This window comes from Aquarana catesbeiana, linkage group LG08, assembly GCF_042186555.1.
Source record: "Aquarana catesbeiana isolate 2022-GZ linkage group LG08, ASM4218655v1, whole genome shotgun sequence".
NCBI lineage: Eukaryota > Metazoa > Chordata > Amphibia > Anura > Ranidae > Aquarana > Aquarana catesbeiana.
In genome coordinates this window covers 269970777-269995825 of record NC_133331.1, presented here as the reverse complement: position 1 = coordinate 269995825, position 25049 = coordinate 269970777, and the positions used below count along the sequence as shown (strand labels likewise).

General features: G+C 44.3%; 1 long non-coding RNA gene across 1 annotated transcript in view; it reads left to right on the top strand.

The window, feature by feature from the left end:
• LOC141106478 (uncharacterized) overlaps positions 1-24514 on the top strand; it is a 38670-nt gene extending 14156 nt beyond the window's left edge. The window contains exon 3 of the long non-coding RNA XR_012235723.1: positions 24375-24514. This is a non-coding gene — a long non-coding RNA (uncharacterized lncRNA). The remainder of the gene's footprint in view (positions 1-24374) is intronic.
• Positions 24515-25049: the final 535 nt, after the last annotated feature.

The window sequence follows — 25049 nt, the reverse complement described above, 5'->3', positions numbered from 1 at the left end:
CAACACAGGAGCAGAAACAAAGGCAGCCTTGAGACTTTCAAAGGCCTTAATGGACTCCGGAGACCAAGTCTGTGGGTTACTGTTCTTTCTGGTCATATCGGTCAGGGGCTTGACCAGAGACGAGAAGTTATGAATAAACTTCCGATAATAGTTGGCAAAACCCAGGAAACGCTGCAGAGGATGTAACCCCACGGGTCGAGGCCACTGTAGGACTGCCAAAAGTTTCTCTGGGTCCATCGAAAAACCAGCAGTGGAAATGACATAGCCCAAGAATTTAACCTGTTCCCGATGGAATTCACACTTCTCCAGTTTACAATAGAGATTGTTCTCTCTTAATTTCTGAAGCACACGATAGACATCTGTGTGGTGGCTCTCCAGAGACTTGGAAAATATGAGGATATCATCGAGATAAACTACCATACATAACTGCAACAAATCTCGGAGGACATCGTTAATAAATTCCTGGAAAACTGCCGGGGCGTTACAAAGTCCAAAAGGCATTACGAGCTACTCATAATGGCCTGTTCTGGTATTAAACGCAGTAACTCGTCGCCCTCCTTAATCCTTACTAGATTGTAAGCCCATCTCAGATCAAGCTTAGTGAAAACCGTTGCTCCCTTGAGGCGGTCAAAAAACTCTGCAATCAACGGGATCGGGTAGGCATTCTTAATCGTGAAACGATTGAGACCCCTATAATCAATTCAAGGTCTCAGTTCACCGCTCCTCTTCTTCACAAAGAAGAAACCAGCACCAGCAGGAGATGAGGATTTGTGGATGAAACCCAGAGAAAGTGCGTCTGCAACATACTCCTCCATGGCTTTATCCTCCAAGACCGACAAAAGGTAAACCCGGCCATGAGAGGAATGGCACCAGGTTGAAGGTCAATTGCGCAATCATACGGCCAGTGTGGAGGCAAACTACCAGCTTGACCTTTGTTAAAGACATCGCTAAAATCACGGGACTCCTCTGGCAGGGAGGAGAGTGAAGAGGTACACAGGACCTTGGCTACCTTCCGGAAGCATGTTTCACTGCATTGTGGTGACCAGGAGAGAAGCTCAGCACAGAGCCAATCAAAAGAGGGGTTGAGCCTCTGTAACCAAGGATAACCAATAACCAGCGAAAACGTAGGAGAGGAAATCACTTGGAATTGGATTATCTCATGGTGAAGAGCCCCTACGGCCATGGACAACGGAACCATCTCAGAAGTCACATGGGCAGGCTGTAAAGGCCTCCCATCAAGAGCCTCAATGGCAAGTGGAGCGTCACGCAGCTGCAGTGGAATGGAGTGCTTTGATACAAAGGCAGCATCAATGAACAGGCCTGCAGCCCTAGAGCCGATTAGAGCCTGCATCTCGAAAGACAACTTAGCTCAAGAAAGGGTGACCGAAACCAGGGGCTTATCCTTCTGGATAACTGGGGACGACACAACACCACCTAAGGTCTGTCCATGACAGGACTTCAAAGTTCGGGTGCTCCCAGGAAGGGTAGGACGAGACTTCAAAAAGTGACCTGCCTAGCCACAATAAAGGCACAATCTCTCCCTCCTCCTAAAGGCTCTCTCATCTGCAGAGAGACACGTGAAGCCCAAGTGCATGGGTTCATCTTCACTGACCGACTCGGTACCAGAAGGCATGGGAGGTGAGGGAGGCACAAGTGGGACTGCAAAGCTCGGAGGCAAACATACAGGAGGCTTCCACAAGCGCTCCTTAAAAGAAAGTCTTTTTCTGAGAAACGAGATCAAGCTCTCCAGCTCAGTGGGTATATCTCAGGCTGCTATCTCATCCTTGATGGAATCCGAGAGACCATGGGAAAAAGCAGCCATGAGGGCCTCATTGTTCCAAGCAACCTCTGCTGCCAGAGTATGGAACTCAATGGCGTAGTCGGCAACAGTTCTCGTACTCTGTTTGATGGACATGAGGCACTTGGCAGCAAAAGCGGAGCATGCGGGAACGTCAAATACCCTTTTAAAGGAGGCCACAAACTCAGGGTAACTCAAGACAACAGGTTTTTGTGTCTCCCATAGAGGGTTAGCCCAGGCCAAGGCTCTCTCAGAAAGCAAAGATATCACGAACCCTACTTTGCTTCTGTCTGTGGGAAACGCCTGGGGCAGTATCTCAAAGTATATCTCAACTTGGTTATGAGACCCTCTGCATTGAACTGGATCACCCCCAAATCGCTGGGGAAGCGGGGCGGAACCAGACATACCTCTTATAGAGGTAATACTCAAGGCGGGTGCCTGCACAGAGACTGGCGCAGCAGCAGGGAGGGCCTGCAACTCAGGTTGTACCAGAGCAGCCACAGTGGGGGATTCCAGGTGAGCCGTGCGAATCAGGAGTGTTTGTAACACCATGGCAAACTGATCCATGCGGTGATCTTGCTCATCCAATCTGGAAAAAATATTACCAACAAGTGGATTGACTGTATCTTCTGAATTCATGGCCTTCGCCTACCATGAACCAGACCGAGAGAGAAGTACAGTAAAATCACACTTGTTTATTAATAAAAATAAAAAGGTAAATAGAGTAAGCGTAGTCAAAGCAAAGCCAGAGTCCAGTAACTGGATCGGGTAGTCAGCCAAGCCAGAGTTCAATAACCAGATCGGGTAATCAGCCAAGCCAGAGTTCAGTAATCAGATCAGGTAATCAGCCAGGCCAGAAGTCAGGGATCCAAGTAGAGGAACAGCAAGCCGGATAAGGAGCCATAAGGGATGTCAGCAAAGCCAGTCTTTAAACAGGAACACAGGAAATGGTTTCCTGTGATGTGACCAAGGCGAAAATTATTCTCATAAAACATACAATTCGTGCATATTGTTCAGTAAAACATTACACATAGAATAAACATATCTAATCTTACATCCATATACTATTTTGTGTCAATCTTGTGCCTTTGCATCTGTATCATATCACTCTGTCCTCTTTTCCCTTTTTCTCCATTTCCCCCTCCCCCTAACCCCATGACTGCATCCATCACCTATGCCTCCTAATATCTAGTCACCACAAATCGTTTCTTCCACCACCGATGTTCTCTCCTATCTAGATGTTCAACCTTTACTCCTTCAGGTCGTTCTTTCCCTCTCCTCTCTGCCCCTCCCTCCCCTGCACCTCCCCCAGATCTCTACATCTGGAGTCTTTCCACTACAAGTTGAGATGGTGCTAGATCCACATCCCCCAGCCATGATTGCCATATAATATCAAATTTATCCACTTCTCTCCTACGGCTATACGTCAATCGCTCTCTAAGAAGCAAGGAGTTTACATAGGAAATCCACTGCTTTCCCGTGGGTACCGCTGGTGCCATCCAGTATTTTGCAATGAGTTTTCTGGCTAGATACATCAGTCTGGTTAACATGTAATACATTCCTCCTGGGAACATTTCTGCATCTATGGCTCCAAGCAGGTACACTACAGGGTTTATAGGGACAGGAACCTGTGCTAGTCTAGTAATACACTGGGAGAATTCCTCCCAGTACCTGTGTAGTTTTGGACACCTCCAGATTAGGTGTATAAAGTCCCCCTTATGTACTTTACATTTTGGACACAGGGGTGAGTCTCTTCCTCCCCATTTATATAACTGCACTGTTGTTCTATATGCCCTATGCAAAATAAATAATTGTGACAATCTATGGGATGCGGATACCGATACCGCTGGAATAGCTTCAAGGGCCATTTCCCACTGATTCCCATCTATCTCCCCTATATCTTCCACCCATTTGCTTCGGCATTTTAGCAAGGCATGGTCCTGAACTGAAGACAGCAATTCCCTATAGATTTTTGATATTAGTCTTTTCCTAGTGTCCGCCCCAAGAACTTCTCTCAACAAAGGTGATGTTGACACTGTCAAAGAGTGTGTTATTTGTTGTACCTGCAACGCATGACAAAGTTGGAGATATTGATTGAAGCTCCTGGTGTTTAACTGGAATTCCCTACATGGCTGTTCATACGTCTTCGACACCTCCCCCTCATATAACTGTGCAAAAAACCAGATCCCCCTCTCTTTCCAGGGGGTAAAGCACTGCAATTCCTGTACCTCTGGGTATCTTTTTTTGTGCCATATCGGGGTAAAGGGCAACAAACCCGATATTTTCAGTGCTTTCCAGACCTCCCCCCATACCCTTTTGAGGAGGACACACGTAGGTGCCGAACCTGTCATACTTGGCAGGTCCATCTCCATATGGGAGGCTGCCTCTAATGTGGGGGCCGATGCAGTCACCAATTTACATATAGGGTCCTCATTTCCTTCCCGCCATCACCCTGCCATCTGCTGTAGCTGTGAGGCCAAGAAATACATTTTGGAATGGGGTACTGCCAGTCCTCCTCTGCTCTTTCCATATTGTAGTGTGGCTAGACTGATCCTAACTGCCTTTTTTTTCCATATTAATTCCCTCATCAATGTATCGATCTGTTTAAACCATTTGTTTGGAATCCACATTGGGGAATTGTGGAAAACATAATTGTTGCGGAGCCCATACCATTTTTATTAAATTTGCCCGTCCTATTACTGACAGTGGAAGCTTACACCAACTGTTACATTTCACTTTCTGTCTAGCCAACAGTGGACCCAGATTCAGCTGGAGGTACTCAGCCAGATCCGGGGATACCACCACTCCTAGATATTTAAAGCTGTTGGCTATAACCAGGGCTTTTTTTCAGCGGGAACGTGGGGGAACGCAGTTCCGGCACCTCCAGCAATTAATGTATGTAATGGAAAGGAGTTCTGGGGTGTGCTGGAGGGTCTATTGATGCTGGCTGCTTGGAGAATCTATTGTCACTAGTAAGCATCTATTTTTGCATGGGGGTCTATTCTTGCTGGGTAGGTCTATTGTTGCTGGTGGGGGGTCAATTAGGATCTACTGTTGAGGGAGAGGTCTATTGATTTTGGCTGCTGGGAGATCTATTTTTGCTGGGGTGTCTTTTTGGTGTGGGGGAGCATTGTTGCTGGGGAGGAGACAGACAGTCTATTGTTGTGTATATGATCTATTGTTGCTGAGGGATGTCTGTTGTTTCAGGGGGGGTCTACTGTTGCTGGGGTGGGGTCTATTGTTGCTCACAGCTATTTTACTGTCTTGTTATCATTAACAAATCACTTAGTAGTACAAAATGATACTTGGTTCTGTATTCTCTAAAAGGGGTGGTACTGGAAGGTATGTAGAAGGTGGAACCAAGGGACAATGCTCAGAAGTGGGTCCGGGGCAGAAACGACGGCTGACTCAGAAGGCAGGAGTTTCTGCACCTATTCTCTGAGAAAAAAAGCCCTGGCTATAACTATTTGTTCTGCCCCCTCTGGTAACTTTTCCTTCAACTGATTTATGGGCATTAAGATTGATTTTGACCAGTTGATGGTAAAGCCTGAAAAACGTCCGAAATTCCCTATTATCTCTATCACTGCTCACAGCGAGGCGGCTGTGTCGCCTAGATATATAAGCACATCGTCCGCATATAAAGATATCTTTTCTTCCCTCTGGCCCCTGCGGAACCCTGCCACTTCCAGGGCATTGCGGATCAATATGGCCAGAGGCTCTACCGCCAGGGCGAACAGCAATGGGGACAGTGGGCATCCCTGTCGGGTACCTCTGTATAGCTCAAATGGAGAGGAAAGGTTATTATTAATGCGCAGTCTGGCTCTAGGCTTAAAATAAAGCACCTTTACCCACGCTATAAATTTATTCCCCACTCCAAATCTTGCCAGGATTTCCAAGAGGTAGGGCCACTCCACACTATCAAACGCCTTTGCAGCGTCCAGTGACAGAATGGCCCTACCCGTCGGGTTATCCACCGGCACCTGTAGATTCATGTATACTAATGTTATCCGCCATAGAACGGGTGGGTATAAAGCCAGACTGGTCACAATGGACCAACCTGCCAATTACTTGGGATAGCCTCTTAGACAAGACTCTAGCAAAGAGCTTGACATCCGCATTTAGTAAAGATTTTGGGCGATAAGAGTCCAATAGGAGCTTATCCTTTCCTGGCTTTGGGAGTACTGTTATTATTGCCTCTTGCATGCTATCTGGTAGGCTGCCTATTTCCTCTGCCTCCGTTATAGCCTGCAACAGGGGTGGTAAAAGGTCCTCCCCATAATGGGAACATACCTCCACCGGTATCCCATCCGGGCCTGGGGATTTATGATGTGGTGCCCCCTCCAATGCCTCTGCCAGTTTCACCAATGTAATTGGAGAATTCAACACTTTCCTGTCCGCCTTGGATAACTGTGGAAAAGGGCAAGCTTGTAGAAACAGCAGAGCCATATCAGATGGAGTATAGCTAGTTTTGGAGGAGTATAAGTCCTTATAGAACCGCTGAATGTTATTTAAAATATCCGAGCTAAGGGTATGCTTCTCCCCAGATTCTGCCCTTACAGCCGAGATATTAGCAGATTCCTGCTGCTCTCTAGCTATAAGAGCAAGAAGGCGGCCAGTGTTTTCCCCCTCTTCAAAATAGCTCTGCTGCTGAAAATATCTCCTCTTCTCCACTGCGGACAGCAAAACCCAATTGTACATTGCTTGTGCCTCCGTCCAAGAGTCATGGTTAGATTGGGAGGGATCAGCTATTAAGGCCTGTTCTCTCACTTTCATTTCGTCCCGTACCCTATTCTCCCATTCCCTGGACCGAGTTTTAATTCCTGCGATCTCTCTAATAAGGCATCCCCTTAAGACTGCCTTAAGTGTATCCCATACTACCGCTGCACTAGCGGATCCCCTGTTAAAGTGCAAGAATTCCTGCAATGCCCCCCTCGTTCTGTCCATGGATGGGAACAGGGTTAACCAAAAGGGGTTCACTTTCCACAATGGGCAGCCCGATGCTACGGTGACATCCAGCCGTACCCAGAATAGAGAGTGATCGGATAGTAGACGCGGCTCATAGGCCGAGTCCACCACCCGCTGCATAAGTAGCTCATTCCCTAAACCCAGATCGATACAGGAGAGTCCATCATGTGTAGCAGAGTAGCACGAATAACATCTGTCCTCTTCATGCCTCTCTCGCCAAACATCACGGAGTCCCAGTTCCAGGATTCGGGAGGCGAAAGCCGTCTTGCCAGTTATCTGTCTCACCACTCTGGATGTCAAGGACATTCTATCCTGGCAATTGTCCAAGGTATTATTATAGTCTCCCAACGCTAATACCGGAACCTCTGGATATAGGGCCATAAATTGCGCTAAGCTTCTAAGAGGGGTTATTGAAAACGGTGGAGGGATATAAATTGAGGCGATAATACACACTAAACCATTAAGTTTATAAAGCAAAAAAATAAATTTACCCTCCTTGTCCACCCTCTGTTGAATGCGCTCAAAGGAAACATCAGTGGAAACCATTACACTGACTCACCTTGAATGTGAAGTGTGCATGGAATGAAACTGTATCGGGTATTTCCGTGAATGCAGAAGGTGGACAGAGTCGGGCCACATGTGCGTTTCTTGCAAACAGATTATCTGGGGTTTCATTTTCTCAAAATATTTAAACATTGCGTTTCTTTTATCCTTATCCCCCAAACCACTCACGTTCCATGTCATTAGTATTATACCCATACTCTTCACATTAACCATTGCAAGGAACAATACAGAAACTGTGCAAAAAAATAAAAATAAAAAATGGGTCAGAGCACATTTGCCCTTCTGAGTAGCACCTGTCCCCGAGAAATGACAGAGCATGCAAGCATAAGATGTATATCCATATAGATTCCCTATTTTTACCCGCTTATCGGCAGCGGAGCATAAAAAACCATGTATAACAAAACTTGTGTTTGTGATATCTTCCACTATTTATTTGTGATGTACCTCCCTCTCCCTCCCTTACCCTACCTCCCCCTTCTCCCTCCCCCCATCCTTCCTCTCTGAACCCCTCCCTCCCTTTCCCCTCTACCCTCTGTCCCCTGTGCCCACCCTACCCACCCCCCTCCCTCTTAGCCCAGCTGGGCCTACCCTAGGGGCTTTACCTATGGCCTCCACACTACACACCTCCCCTATAGCCTCCCCTCTACCATACAGTCCCCTTTAAGCCAGGGAAGTGAGTACCCAAGACCCATACTCATAAAAATGTTTAACTATAGAGATAAAGTGACACTGCTCCGGAAGGCCAGAGAAATGGGAGAAATACTCCATAGAGGGATTAAAATTTCATTTTATCAGGACTTCTCCCCAGATCTTCTTCAATATCGGCGAGCGGCTTTTATGCCGATTAAACGTACTTTACAGCAAAATAAGATGGAGTTTGCACTGCTTTATCCCGCCCGACTGCGGGTATCTACAATGAACGGTATACATTTTTTTTGATTCCCCATTGAGCGTCGAGAGGTGGCTGGAGGATAATAGGAAAACCCCACTACTGGGAATACTGCAGGACGAGAGACCAGAGACTAATTAGAACCCTTTTTTTTTTTTCTTGTTTTCTTGTTTCCTCCCGCAGAGTTTGATGTTTTTTCATACAAAGACAATTTTTAAGCACTAGGTTAGAAGAGAGGGAGAGGAAGGGAGAGAGGAAAATAATAATTATAACACTAGTTGAAGCACTAAGGAGAGAAAAGGGGAAGAGAAAAAAGGAGAGAAAAGTACACATTAACTAGATTAAAAGGGGGCTGGCCTGATACATTTATCTAAATAGTAGACGCAAGGACTAAAGCACATGAATAGCACTAAAAGGTTGTCGGGGGGGGAGGGATGGGAGTGGGGTGGTTTAGGACCCCTGGAGTAAGGGTGAAAAGAGATGAAGCTCTTCTTTAAATGAATTTGGGGTTGTCGGATAACAATTTATCCAGAGTATTATCTTTCAGTAACATTGGCCATTACATTTTAACCACTAAGCCACCGCCCACCGTCATATGACGGCGGGACGAGGCTTCTGTTGTTCTGGGAGGACGTCATATGACGTCCTCGCCCTCCCAAGCCACTAGGGGGCGCGTGCCCGCTGCGTCGCTCGGGACCCGGTGCGCGTGCCCGGCGGCCGCGATGTCCGCCGGGCACCCGCGATTGCCGGGTAACAGAGCAGGAGCGTGGATCTGTGCATGTAAACACAGATCCACGTCCTGTCAGAGAGGAGAGGAGACCGATGGCGTGTCCCTTGTACATAGGGACAGCGATCGGTCACCTCCCCCAGTCAGTCCCCTCCCCCCACAGTTAGAATCACCTCCTTAGGTCATACATTAACCCCTCGAGCGCCCCCTAGTGTTAACCCCTTCCCTGCCAGTCACATTTACACAGTAATCAATGCAATTTTATAGCCGCCATTACTAGTAAAAAATAAATAAAAAATAAAAATGCTATAAATCTATCCCCTATTTTGTAGACGCTATAACTTTTGCGCAAACCAATCAATATACGCTTATCGCAATTTTTTTTTACCAAAAATATGTAGAAGAATACATATCGGCCTAAACTGAGGAAAAAATTTGTTAAAAAAAAAAAAAAAATTGGATATTTATTATAGCAAAAAGTAAAAAATATTGTGTTTTTTCAAAATTGTCCCTCTTCTTTTGTTTATAGCGCAATAAATAAAAACCACAGAGGTGATCAAATACCACCAAAAGAAAGCTCTATTTGTGGGGAAAAAATTATAAAAATGTAATTAGGGTGCAGTGTAACATGACCGCGCAATTGTCATTCAAAATGCGCCAGCGCTGAAAACTGAAAAATGGCTTGGGCAGGAAGGGGGTGTAAGTGCCCTGTATTGAGGTGGTTAAAGTGGTTGTAAACCCCCCTGAGACATTTTTACATATAGGTAAGTCTATAATAAGGCTTACCTATATGTACTGCGCTGTTTAGGAGATAATTACCTTGTAGTGCACCGATGATGTCATTGGCGCATGCGCAGTGAAGAAACGGCCCTCCGTGCCATTGCTTCCCCAGTGTATGCCGTGACTGGCGGCTCCCGGAAGGAGGAGGGGTGAAGATGGATGCTTCCACCAGCAGGGACAATGCAGGCTTTGTTTGCAGGTAAGTGCCATGAAATGGGCTAGTATGCGATGCATACTAGCCCATTATGCTTTTACTTTGCAGGGGAATAAAGAGGAAGTAAAACCCATCAGGGTTTACTTCCTCTTTAATCATTTTTTTAATATCCCTGTATTGCATACTGAAACCTGTGATAAATACTGTATCAAATTTTGTTAGGGATGTCCATTTCACCTACCATCCTCTGCACGTTTTCTAGGGGACCTCTCTTATAGCCTGGGACATAGCGAGCATGTGATGTATTTGTTTATGAAATTATGTTGCAGTTGGACTAAAACCTACCCACTACTTGTTCTCTCCCATTCCTGAGCACTTACCTGGCTCCTCTCACTGATCAGCTACAGCTCCACTGTTCTATTTCTGGTCTCACAAAAGACGCTAGGAGCAGCAGGAGCCTATGTTTTGTTAGTCAAGATCCTGTGATGAGAGAGTGGGGCATGGATTGCCTGTGTGTGTCTATAGATGCACACAGCCCTATCAGGAATGCACCCACACATGCGATGCCATAGCATTGTGTTTGCTGAGGGGGCACCTGGAGGAAGAAAGAGTGGAGAGTGTCAGCAGGGGATCACCATAGAGGAAATAAGGGACAGCTCTGTGCACTGTTGTTGCACAGAGCAGGTAAGTACACCTCTATTTTACATCTGTTTTTATTCTACCTAGAATAAAACTGTTTAACCACTTCAGCCCCGAAAGGTTTTACCCCCTTAATGACTAGGCCATTTTTTGCGATACGACAATTGCGCAGTCGTGCAACGCTGTACCCAAACAAAATCAATGTCCTTTTTTCACACAAATAAAGCTTTCTTTTGGTGGTTGTATTCGATCACCTCTGCAGTTTTTATTTTTGTGCTATAAACCAAAAAAGACTGGCAAGTTTGAAAAAAATATATATTTTTTTTACTTTCTGGTATAAAACACATCCAATAAAAATATCTAAAAAATCATTTTCTTCATCAATTTAGGCCAATATGTATTCTGCTAAATATTTTTGGTAAAAGAAAAAAAAAAATCGCAATTAGCGTAAATTGATTGGTATGCCCAAAAGTTATTGCGTCTACAAACTATTTAATATTTTTATTGCATCTTAATTTTTATTTTTACTAGTAATGGTGGCGGTTAGCGATTTTTAGCAGAACTGCAACATTGTGGTGGACAAATCGGACACTAAGTGACACTTTTTCGAGATCAGTGACGCCAATACAGTGATCAGTGCTAGGAAAATGCACTGTCACTGTATAAATGACACTGGCAGGGAAGGGGTGATCAAAGGGTTAAGTGTGTCATTAGGGAGTGCTTCCTAACTATGTTGGGGATAGACTGAATGGAGGAAGAGAGACATCTGTGTTTCTGATTAGCAGGAACACAAGATCTTTTTCTCCCCCTGTGACAGAACAGCTGTATGCCTTGTTTACATAGGCAGACCGCTGTTCTGCCTCTCCTACGAACGTCCACGGGTGGCCGGCGGCCATAGCGGCCCAGATCCAGGAAGAGGAAACAACGTACAGGTACATATACAACACATTATATAACATACATATATAACATAGTTTTACCTAGTAAAATTTTTTTAAGTCTGTTTATTCAGTGCCTGTTTAAATATGTTGTTTTGGAGTATAAAGGTTGAAGGTGGATAGGGATGAGCTTCAAGTTCGAGTCAAACTCATGTTCGACTCGAACATCGGCTGTTCACCAGTTCGCCAAACAGCGAACAATTTGGGGTGTTCACGGCAAATTTGAATGCCGCGGAACACCCTTTAAAAGTCTATGGGAGAAATCAAAAGTGCTAATTTTAAAGGCTTATATGCATGGTATTGTCATAAAAAGTGTTTGGGGACCCGGGTCCTGCCCCAGGGGACATGGATCAATGCAAAAAAAGTTTTAAAAACGGCCGTTTTTTCGGGAGCAGTGATTTTAATAATGCTTAAAGTGGAAAAATAAAAGTGTAATATCCCTTCAAATTTCGTACCTGGGGGGTGTCTATAGTATGCCTGTAAAGGGGCTCATGTTTCCCATGTTTAGAACAGTCTGACAGCAAAATGCCACAGGGAAGTCCCGTCAAGTCCCCGTGCGTCAGAGGGGGGCGGGGTCACCGGGTGGCCCCGCTCCCCATTATTTAAGAACAGTCAGAAGAGGAGAAGCGTCACACAGCGGGAGCCTCCCTCCATGCCATCATGGATGCGGAGTGGCCCGAAAAGAAGATGAAGACAAGAAGATGTAGAGAAGAAGATGAAGAGAAGAAGATGAAGAGAGAAGCGTCACACAGCGGGAGCCTCCCTCCATACCATCATGGATGCGGAGCGGCCCGAGGAGAAGAAGGGAAGAAGACGCCGACACCGCGGAGGAAGATGCCAGATGAGATCACCGGAGGAAGAACCAGAAGAACCAGAAGAAGAAGAAGATGGAGGAAGAAACCGAAGGAAGATAGAAGAAAGAAGATAGAAGAAAGAAGAAGCATTTAAATAAAGGAATTGTCAAAAACTGTCTCTTGTCATTTTTAACATTTTTGACACTTTTTTAGTGAAATGGTAGGGGTACTTTTGTACCCCCTTACCATTTCACACAGGGGGGGAGGGCCGGGATCTGGGGGTCCCCTTGTTAAAGGGGGCTTCCAGATTCCGATAAGCCCCCCGCCCGCAGACCCCCACAACCACCGGGCAAGGGTGGTGGGGATGAGGCCCTTGTCCTCATCAACATGGGGACAAAGTGTTTTGGGGGGCTACCCCAAAGCACCCTCCCAATGTTGAGGGCATGTGGCCTGGTATGGTTCAGGGGGGGGCGCTCTCTCTTCCCCCCTCTTTTCCTGCGGCCTGCCAGGTTGCGTGCTCGGATAAGGGTCTGGTATGGATTTTTAGGGGGACCCCACGCCATTTTTTTTTTTATTTTGGCGCAGGGTTCCCCTTAAAATCCATACCAGACCTGAAGGGCCTGGTATGGAATTTAGGGGAACCCCCAAAGTCATTTTTTTTTTTAATTTTGGTTCGGGGTTCCCCTGTGGGGAATTCCCATGCCGTTTTTATCAATGAACTTTTATGTGTATTGTCGGACCGGCAATTCATTACTAGCCGCGAATACTTTTAAATGACTTTTTTTCCTTTGAAATCTCATTTTGCTGTCAGACTGTTCTAAACACAGGAAACATGCGCCCCTTTACAGGCATACTATAGACACCCCCCAGGTACGGAATTTAAAGGGATATTACACTTTTATTGTTTCACTTTAAGCATTATTAAAATCACTGCTCCCGAAAAAACGGCCGTTTTTAAAACTTTTTTTTGCATTGATAGATGTCCCCTGGGGCAGGACCCAGGTCCCCAAACACTTTTTATGACAATAACTTGCATATAAGCCTTTAAAATTAGCACTTTTGATTATTCATGTTCATGTCCCATAGACTTTAATTCTCGTGTTCGAACAAATTTTTTTCCTGTTCGCAAGTTCTGGTGCGAACCGAACAGGGGGGTGTTCGGCTCATCCCTAAAGGTGGAGAGTCCAAGGTCAAACCCACAAATCCAGGGGCAGAGGGCGTTGCTTTACGGTGTACAGATGGGATAGAAACATATTGACAAACCTCTGGTCAAGAGGGAGATTTCAGTGATGAGACTAATTAGGAGGAAGGGGTATGTGGGGAGGTGAACTGGTGGGTTTGGGCAGATGTTGGGAAGGATTTGTGTGTGGAGATGTGGTAAGAAGATAAGGAGGGTCAGAAGAAGGCTGAGTGTGCGGGGTCGGAGTGGACTTAGTTTGCAGGCACTGTGCTGCACTGTGTCCTACTGGCCAGAGGCAGCTCTAGGCTTTGTGAGCCCTTAGGCAAATCTTTGACATGAGGCCCCACTCACGCCCAAAATGGGAAAAATTGTTAAAGTGATAGAAATTAACTGTATGAATTGTATATATTAAGAGCCTTAAATCCTATCAACTATGAATTCACAGTTTGTAGAATTTTCTCTAACCAATTACTCTTCAATCAAATATAATTAAAGATTTTATATATATATATATATCTATTATATATAGATATATATATATATATATCTATATATATAGATATATATATATATATATATATCTATATATATAGATATATATATATACACCTCATACTTTTTAAGGGACCAAAAGTAATGGGACAAATTAACAATCATCCATCAAACTTTCACTTTTTAACACATGGTTGCAAATCCTTTGCAGTCAATTACAGTCTGAAGTCTGGAGCGCATAGACATCACCAGACGTTGGGTTTTATCCCTGGTGATGCTCTGCCAGGCCTCTTATGCAACTGACTTCAGTTCCTGCTTGTTCTTTGGGCATTTTCCCTTCAGTTTTGTCTTCAGCAAGTGAAATGCATGCTCAATTGGATTCAGGTCAGGTGATTGACTTGGCCATTGCATAACATTCCACTTCTTTCCCTTAAAAAACTCTTTGGTTGCTTTCGCAGTATGCTTCGGGTCATTGTCCATCTGCACTGTGAAGCACCGTCCAATGAGTTCTGAAGCATTTTGCTGAATATGAGCAGACAATATTGCCCGAAACACTTCAGAATTCATCCTGCTGCTTTTGTCAGCAGTCACATCATCAATAAATACAAGAAAACCAGTTCCATTGGCAGCCATACATGCCCACGCCATGACACTACCACCACCATGCTTCACTGATGAGGTGGTATGCTTTGGATCATGAGCAGTTCCTTTCCTTCTCCATACTCTTCTCTTCCCATCACTCTGATACAAGTTGATCTTGGTCTCATCTGTCCATAGGATGTTGTTCCAGAACTGTGAAGGCTTAGATGTTGTTTGGCAAACTCTAATCTGGCCTTCCTGTTTTTGAGGCTCACCAATGGTTTACATCTTGTGGTGAACCCTCTGTATTCACTCTGGTGAAGTCTTCTCTTGATTGTTGACTTTGACACACATACACCTACCTCCTGGAGAGTGTTCTTGATCTGGCCAACTGTTGTGAAGGGTGTTTTCTTCACCAGGGAAAGAATTCTTTGGTCATCCACCACAGTTGTTTTCCGTGGTCTTCCAGGTCTTTTGGTGTTGCTGAGCTCACCGGTGTGTTCTTTCTTTTTAAGGATGTTACAAACAGTTGATTTGGCCACACCTAATGTTTTTGCTATCTCTCTGATGGGTTTGTTTTGTTTTTTCAGCCTAATGATTGCTTGCTTCACTGATAGTTACAGCTCTTTGGATCTCATATTGAGAGTTGAGAGCAACAGATTCCAAATGCAAATAGCACACTTGAAATGGACTCTGGACCTTTTATCTGCTCCTTGTAAATGGGATAATGAGGGAATAGCACACACCTGGTCATGGAACAGCTGAGCAGCCAATTGTCCCATTACTTTTGGTCCCTTAAAAAGTGGGAGGCACATATACAAACTGTTGTAATTCCTACACCGTTCACCTAATTTGGATGTAAATACAATCAAATTAAAGCTGAAAGTCTGCAGTTAAAGCACATCTTATTTGTTTCATTTCAAATCCATTGTGGTGGTGTATAGAGCCAAAAAGATTAGAATTGTGTAGATGTCCCAATATTTATGGACCTGACTGTATGTACACAAATATATATAAAATTTGTGCAGCTGCTACTAGCAATGTGTTTAGGGTATAACAAAAGTCAAAAACCATATTTCTGAAGGTCAGGTTAATATAACCCAGCACAGAGTTCCCCCTTACATCAGAGTCTGCAGGATTCCTCCTTACAGTGCAAGGGGAACTTTGATGTAAAGGGGAATGCTGCAGATCATCATTGAAGAGGCAATGCTGCAGATTTTGGTGTAAAGGGCAACTCTGATGTAAGGAGGGCTCTGATGATCAGAGCTCAGTCAGATGGTCCTCTCTGGGCTCCAGCTTAGTGGCTCTGGTTTCATCCTATATTACCCTCTCCACAGTCCACACACGTCTGACTACTCCCATGACGCCCGCCCTAGCAGCGCTCCCGATCTTGACTCCTCTGTAGGCTTCTCCCCAGAGACTGCAGACATGATACAGGAGATGGTCAGAAACTGATTGGCGAAAATACAAGAGATGGTCAGAGACTGTGTAGACATGATACAGGAGATGGTCAGACTGCAGACATGATACAGAAGATGATCAGAGACTGCAGACATAATATAGGAGATGGTCAGAGACTGCAGACATGATACAGGAGACGGTCAGAAACTGCAGACACGATACAGGAGATGGTCTTATTATGGTAATGACAAGCCACAGCCAGGGTGCAGACAGACGATCCCTCTATCTGCATTACAGGTGCATGACAGTTACAGAATATTTACAGGATGTCATTGATGGAAATATCCATGGCGTCTAATGCTTCCCAGTGTTTTTCTAGCAGCTGGTGAAACAGTCTTTGTTAGGGTAGAATAAAGTTTTTAAAGGGGATATCCACTGTACACCAGATAAAAAAAGCTCAAGACAATTTTATTGTTGGTCAGTAGGTCACATAAAGAAAACAGCCAACATGTTTAGAGGAAAACACCACTCCCCCTTCATCAGCTTACCAATTCTTGGATGTTTTGGCTGCATTCATTTTCTTTTTTAGGCTTTCTTTATTTTAATTCAACTGGTGATCTGATCAGTAAGTCTGTTGTTTTTCAACAGAACAAGCAGTCAGATGAATCAGTTAGAGGGCTGAGACAAACCATTTACCACTGACAGGGCTAAACAGTAAGTCACATAGATGTAAACATATAAACAGATTATCTGGTTATCGTTATAACATAGATCAAGGAACTGTCTTAGTCTCAACCGTGTAAACTGAAATTAATTGTTGCATGATTGGCTTTCACCCAGGAACCCCATTGGGAACTCTTTTTTACCTGGGGGAGTGGCACTCCGTATTGACAGTCTCTAAAAAAAAGAACAAAGTGAAAAAAATTCAGAGCTGGAAGCAGTATCAATATTAAGGAATATTATCAAGTAAGTATTCTAACAATATGTTGCTTATCAAGAGAAAAGAAAAAAAAATAAGAGAGCATCAGGTTATCAGCTAATAAAGGAATGATGCAACCCCAGACCACAGCTCCCACGGCTCCCATTTTTTTCTTTCATTGTGTAAGAGGCCTGTACTAGAGGCCATCATCAGTTCAAAACTATAGTGGAGATTCACCGTATCTAGAGTATGTTCAACGGAAGGGGGTGTATCTGTTTTCTATAACCTCGCAATACATAATCTTGCAGCCAATAAGATATGAGTCCCTATATGTCTGTATGGTGGTGGCACTGATTCAATAGTGAGGTTCAGGACAGATAGATCAGGTGTTGGGTGCAAATCTTGGTGTAGGACATCTGAGAGTATTTGGAAAATCGTGTTCCAATACTTTCGTAAGCGCGGGCAAGTCCAAAAGATGTGGAGTAAGTCACCCTTGGCTGAGCAGCAGCGCCAGCATTGATCACATGTAGAGGGATTAAATTTAGTAAGTCTGGAGGGGGTTAGGTACCATCTAAGGTGCAGTTTTTGGGTGGTTTCCCAAAGCGTGGCGCATTTTGTGGATTTGTAAATTGGCTGGAGCGCCTTCTGCCATTGGTGTTCCGTGTAGGTCTGACTTAAGTCGTGTTCCCAGTGTATATGGGGGGGTTTCTTGGTAAACTGCAGCTTGTGGTGCATGATGTTATAGAATAGGGATATTCCTTTGTGTTTGGGGTTGGAGGACGTTAGATGTTCAAATGCTTTAGGATGCACTGTGTATACCCGAAGGTGGGAGTCTCTAAGGCAGTGCGCGACCCGCATGTAAGTAAAGAGGTCTGTTTGAGGTAAGCTGAACTCTTGTTGCAGGAGGGTGAAGGGTTTGGGTTTGTCATTTAGTAGGATATTTTGGATGGTTCGGATGCCTTTCTTGGACCATTGGTTTAAATTTAAGTCTGGTGAGAGGTGGTGAAGAGATTCGATAGGGATAGGAATGGGAGGGGTATTAGGTATGCTGTTGCTGTTTTGTATTTTGTATTTTGTATTCGTTTTTTCCATGCTGAGATCGACGCCACCATGGTGAGAGGTGTTGCCGCCGTCAGTTTTGGACCCCAGGGTAAGCTCATTACCCAAGATTTCAGGTTTGGATGAAGTAGATTTGAATGTTCTATTGAGCTCCAAAGCTTGCTAGGATTTGTTCAGAACCACTCAGTGAGCTGGTCCAGTAATGCTGCTGTATGATAGTCCTCGAAGTCTATTGTCCCTGAGCCACCCGCCGATCTATGGTGTCTGAGTGTCGAGTGTGCACATCTAGGTTTGGTCCCATGTGTAGTGATCGAATATATGTATATTGGGTGGTAGTATAGTGGTATCGTGGTTATGATGATGAATTAGTAAGTACTCTTCCGCAGCAACCCAATTCTTCCAGAGAGATGCACTTTATTGACTTCCAACACAGAACAAAGTCCAAAGTCCACAGATGACAGAAAAATCCGACAGAGTAGATATAATTCAGAACCCCATGTCTTAGGTCCGAGTGTGCATACACAGACAAGCCTCACTCATACACAGATGAGCCTCACTCCCCCCAAACCTATAGACTGAATGCCGTGTTATATTCACTAAATATTGAATGGCTGAGCAATTTGATTGGCCGTTCCAATTTAGGACTTTGATTTGCTTTAGTCTTTCAAACAGACAACAACCCCCAGCCGTGAACAGCTGTAGTCATAAACCACCCCAATTTGCACTCCCGCATATCAACATCAACAAGTCCCCTTTAGATATATGTAATTAGATTAGATTAACATACCACCTGAATACCCTTTGAAATGTTCAAATAGACTTGCATAAGATTAACACATCAAAGAGTCTTCAGCTGTTAAAATTCAGTTGGACAAATCAACCATTCGGTCAACATTGACTGCATGTGTACATACACACAACAATGTCCCACATAAATCGGTGAACATATTACAACACCATGCCATATGGTTTTGTTAAGCATGGATTGTAGTGATTTGAAGTAGTATTTAGGCAAAGGTATGGGGAGGGTTCTGAACAAGTATAGAATTTGGGGTAGGTGGAGCATTTTGAATGTTGCGAGTCTACCTGACCAGGAAAGGTTGTGTTTGGTTATGGCTTGTGTTTCTACCTTTAAGTTGGCAAGGAGAGGCTTGAAGTTGGCTGCAAATAGGTGTTTGACTGATTTTGTGAGGTGGACTCCCAGGTATGAAATGCAATGGTCAGCCCAAGCAAAGGGGAATTGTGCTTGTAACAGGTTTCTAGAGGTAGCGTCTAGTTTAAGGTCTAAAACATGAGACTTAGTTACGTTAAGTTTGTAGTATGATATGCGTCCGAACCAGTCTAGTAATTTTTGGGCTTCAGGAAGGGAGGAATTCAGGCTGGTGAGTACTAGTATGACATCATCAGCAAAGAGACTGATTTTATGTGAAATTTTGCCTATCAGGCCTGTGATTAGGGGGTTTGAGCGTATGTGTTCCGCAAGCGGTTCCATTAACATGTTGAAGATCAGCGGGGACAATGGACACCCCTGGTGAGTGCCATTCGTTATGTGAAATGGATGTGAAAGCATGTCTGCCGAGTATACCTTCGCAGATGGGACAGTATACAAAGCCAATATAGTGTTGTATATGAGATCCTTGAATCCAAGTTTAGTTAGTACTGCTCTTAGGTAGGACCAGCCTTCACTGCATCCAAAGAGAGGAGCAGAGAAGGCGTTCCGCTAGATTCAATATGGTGTATTAGGTTTACCATCCGCCTTGTGGCATCAGGGGCTTGTCTGCCCCAATGAACCCTGATTGGTCAGTGTGTATGAGATCAGGCATAACAGCCATCAGGCGCCTGGCAATCGTTTTGGCATATATTTTCACGTCGAGATTTAGTAAGGAGATAGGGCGGAAGTTTTGGAGGGAGGTAGGAGCTTTACCTGGTTTCGGGATGGTAATTATAAGAGCATTTAGTGATTCGTCAGTGAACTTTGAAGAGGAGGCAGCAATGTTGAAAAATTCTGTCAAATGGGGGAGTAAGTGTCTGAAAAATTTTTTATAATATTCTCCCGTTAGACCATCTGGTCCTGGGGCTTTGCCCGAGGGCAAGGATGATATCGTGTGCAGAATTTCCCGTTCCGAAAATGGTTCGTTAAGGGAGGACAGTTGAGAGTCGGTCAGCGTTGGTAATTTAATTTGTTGAAGAAAATTATTGATATCCTCAGGGGATGGTTGGTAAGTAGTGTGGTCATTTTTTATGTTATATAGTTTGTTATAGTAGTCGCTAAAGGCGTTCGTGATGTCCTGGGGGTTAGTCAGTGTGTCAGTAGATTGGGAGTAGAATAGAGTTGGGATTTTGGATTTGATCCTTTGTCCCTTAAGGCGTTGCGCTAGTCTCTTACCCGCTTTGTTGGATGTGGAGTATGAACTAGCTTTGAGCCTGCGCTGGATTAGTTCGTAGGAATGGAGAAGAAGCGATCGCAGGTCTCGTCGTAAGGTCAGTAATTGGGCCTGGACGTTCGGTTCTTGATTGGTCTTATGCTGGGATTCAAGAGTCACGATTTGGGAAGTAAGGGTGTCTATTTGCTGCGTACTCTTCATTTTACACATGGAACTCAATTGCATTATATTATCTCTGATAACAGCTTTGTGCGCGTTCCACACCGTCACGGGGTCCCCCTCTGACCCTTTATTTAAATCGAAATATTCGTGTATGTGTTTTTCTATATCTAGGGAGTAGCTGGGATGTTGCAAAATATAATTATTCGTTTGCCAGAGGAACGTATTCCGCTGGGGTGTAGTGTCATTAATAGAGATAGAGATTGGGGCGTGGTCCGACCACGTCACGGTGTGGATTACAGATGCGCTGATGTTTTGTAGTAACCATTTGTCTGTAAGGAACAAATCAATTCTGGAATAAGAATTGTGGCGGGGTGAGAAATAAGGAAAGTCCTTTTCGGACCCGTGATGGCATCTCCACACGTCAAAGACATCATGTGACGTGAGGAGCTGCCTCAGGGGGGATTCTCTTCTTTTCGCTGGAGAAGTAGAGTCCATGTGGATATCAGGAACCGCGTTGAAGTCTCCGCAGATTATCAAGCGACCCTTGCAGACTGCTCGTGCCTTGGTTAAGGCTTTCCTCAGAAAACTTATCTGACGAGTGTTGGGGGCGTAAATATTAATTAAGGTATAAGTAACTTTGTTGCGGGTGAATGATAGAATGAGATATCTACCATTGGGGTCGGAGATTTGTTGTAGTAGTTGGAAGTCCAGACCTTGTTTGATAGCTATGAGAACTCCTCTTTTCTTGGAGCTGTAGGTGGCATGGTATATTTGGGGGTATTTGTGGTTGTGGCATAGGGCTGTTGCTGCGGGGAGTAGGTGAGTCTCCTGTACACAGAAGATGTCACAGTCCATTTTAGCTGCAGTGTGCCAAAGGGAGTGGCGTTTTGCCGGGTGGTTAAGGCCCTTGGCATTGAGGGACACAATGTTACAGGGCATGTTCTGAGGTTAGTGGGTGAGGTGCCTTGAGTGTGGAAGTATCACTCACAGTTCGTTGCTTGTAGCGTGTGGAGAGCTGGTGATTCTGTCACTGATGAAGTTGCTGGACGGTCGTTCAACTATATGTTGTGGGAGATCCAGATCAGGAGCCGCAGGAGGGAGCTGGGGGGAAGCAACAAGTTAAAAGGCTGGAAAAACCAACAATGAGAACAAGAACTTATAGTAGGTTTATCCTTCTACTGCAAACTCGCTGTATAAGGAACGTGGCGGCGTGAATATCAGAGAGCTTATATGAAGCTATGCCGCAGGTGGGGGAAAACAGTTAGTATTCAAAGAACTTGGAGAAAAACTCATAGCAGCAAGGGAGAAATAAGCTATAGTGGTTGTGACCCATCTTATTTAGGTACCCATTTGGGGATGGTGGATTTTGGAGCTCTGGTTGGTGCGCCTGTGGTGAGAGTTCCGTTGTGGCAGAGGGGGAGCTCCTTCAGTTGGGGGTTCTAGAATGATGCCCCATTCGTGTAGTAGGCGCAAGCCTTTCATTAGGTTGTTGATAGCGTGGGTGGTGCCATTTTTCGTGATAAGGATGGTCGCAGGGTACCTCCATTTATATAAGATTTTATGGTTGAAGAGGCCTTTGGTAATGGGATTCAGCTTCCTCCTCATTTGTAGAGTAAACTTAGAAAGATCTGGAAAGATCTGTATTGCCTCGTATGGTCTGGGCAGGGGAGCTTTGGATCTGGCTTCTGTCATCATTTTTTCTTTAATGTGGAAAAAATGGATTCTTATGAGGATGTCTCTTGGTACTGATGCAGCTAGGTGAGATGTTTTGGGAATCCTATGAATTCTATCGATGAAGATATCTCTGGGGGCCGCGTCAGGTAGGATAGTGTGTATAATCTTTTCAAATAAATATTCAAAAAACACTTCCCCTTAATCATCACATCATTATGGCTTTTGATCTGTTTCCTTAATTAGGATGCTTCATATCACAGAAGATAAGAGAATAGTAAGCCCCCCCTCTGTTTCTACTCTTTATTGTTATTTTTCTTGCTCCCTATACCTCCTCCCCCCTCCCCTTCCCATCCCCCCGAGACCGTACCTCCTCCCTCTCCATGATTTCCTTCTAGTTTCCCGTTTAATTTTCCCGTTTTCTCCCCTAGGTCGGGATCTGCTGCTCTCTCTGTTGCTTAGGTTGTCCACATCTCAGCTGCTCTTATAGATTTTTTAAATTTTTCCCATACTCCCCATTTTGTCCTATAGGTCTCCATTTTTGTCCCTTCACTAAACCTCAAATACTCCAAATCCTGTATCTCATTTATTTTATTCATCCATTCCCTCATGTTTGGTCTTTCTTTTCTTTTCCAATTTTTAGAAATTAGGCTTTTAGCTGCATCTATAAAATGGGGTAGGAGTGTTCCGAGATAGGCCTTGGTGGGCATCTCACTCAGATGAAATAGAAGGACCCTGGGATCCTTTGGGAGATCGAGTTTTGTAATCTCTTTAGTGTATTTTTTAATCTCCTCCCAGAAAACTCCTATCTCGGGGCACGACCACCACATATGGGCCATCGACCCTATTTCGTTGCATCCCCTCCAACAAAGCTGGGATTTCTCCCTATCAATTCTATGCATCCTATCCGGGGTCATGTACATTCTCATCAAGCATTTATAGTTTAATTCTAATAGTTTATAATTAACTGAAGTGATCAGAAGTCGTTTCAGTATCTTATCTGTCTCTGACTCTGTCAGCTTTAGTCCTAACTCCTTCTCCCATCTGTCTATAAAAGTCAAGGTGTCTGTCCTCCTCAACTCTACCAGTATTTTGTATATACGGGAAAAACCACCATTTTTATCTGTTTCCATACAGATTTTCTCTAAAGGGAGTAAGTTTTTAGTTCCTGATTCCCATGGTAAACCTCCTCACTGATGTGGCAAAGCATGGACATGAGCATCTCTTTTAGGGTAGTGTCTATTACTGGCTGGCCAGAGGTGGGAAAGGATGCCATAGAGTTGTGCAGGGCCTTGTTAGATTGGAAGGGGTTGAAGGCCTGGGCCTGGGCTGCAGTCCTGTCATGAGGAGAGTGCGGCTGCGGTGTATCCATCCGCATCCGAGCCTTAGCTGGGCTGGAAGTGAGGGAATCAGATCCAGGGTCATGGGTAGGGGATAGAGGCAGTGGAGCTGTGCCCATTTCGCTGTGAATGTAATCAGGGAGGTCTGTGTAGGCCTCTCTTGGCTCTGTCAGGCCGCCGGCACCATCTTGGAAATCACTGACCCTGTCCTGTGTAAACATGAACGTGGTGAGTTTTCTGAGGCCGCATTCTCCCATCCGTTTGCGGGACATTGTCGGTCGGTACTCCGGGCAGGTATGAGGCGATTTTGGGGTGAATCCCCCCGTTCTGTCGGGTCTTATACGTTCCGGTGTTCTCAAGCAGCCATTTTCAGCGCCAGCTAGCCACGTAACAACTGTAACAATGAGAAACAATGAAGGAACAGAATGGAAAATTTAGTTTGATTGAGCAAAATTCTAACAGTGAATGTGACTTCCGTTTGGGGAAAATATTGTAATGCTCATGTTCTAAGGCACAAAAGGAACTTTTTAATACATCTGGGATTCCATCCAAGTAGCGGGTCTGGATTATTTTTTAAGGGCCTTAGAACAATATTAGTTGGCTCAGCGATGGCAAGATCTAATGCTCTGGTGAATGATTTTTCATAATTTCCATATAAATTAAGTCCTCCTGGTGTTTTGGCAGCTTTAGCTGTGTCCACTTACTGATGGCAAAGCTCTGTGCTGTAGTATGAAACACATCAGAATGTTCCAGCTGGCTATTCAATAAGAGATTCAAGTTTGTGGCATCCCGCTGTGCCGTATTCCTTTACCATGTTACTGTGGTCATAGAATAGTAGTCAACGTGGCCTAAAATTACACATTTGTGGTCCCAGTGAAATACAGTTTTTGTGTAAAAATCAATGTTGTTTTATTTACCGATAACTATGTCTTCTCCCAGGAGAAATGCTGAAGAAGAAAGAAGAGATGATCCAGATGAAAGGGATGTCGAAGTGGAAAAACGATTTCCAGAATTGTCGGAAGATGCGATCGCTAGCTTGTTGGGAAAATAACCAAAAAATGTTGAAACTTTGGAAATGGAATTGGAAATCATCTGATGTGGAATATCATTGAGCTTAATGCACATCAGATGTCTCATTAAAAATAAAGAGATCACATACACCAAGTTTTCTTTTTCATTATTTTATATGATGAACCTACCTTAGTTGGGGAAAATATTGTCCTAGGCGCACTTTTCAGGGAACGTAATCATTTATCGACTTTCAGTTGGATACAGCAGCCCCACTGATCTGGATAGATCCTCCACTTTATCCAATCAAGATAAAAACATACAGAATAGATTTATATGTTTAATTCCTTTCTACTAATATTAATATAATACTAAATTATTTTCCATCCAGCAAACCACAATCAGTAATGCTCAATGGAATTCATTGCAGCAATACCGATATTGCTATTCCTGTATAAGATTAGCTGTATAGGAGAAAACAGTGTCTCTATTTTTAGAGTGCTATCATCTGCTGTCCATTAAACATAAAAGCACACTGTGTAAAAGATTTCACTGAATGAATGTGACAAAATGTTATAATTCTTACTTATCTGCATGCAGAGTCAC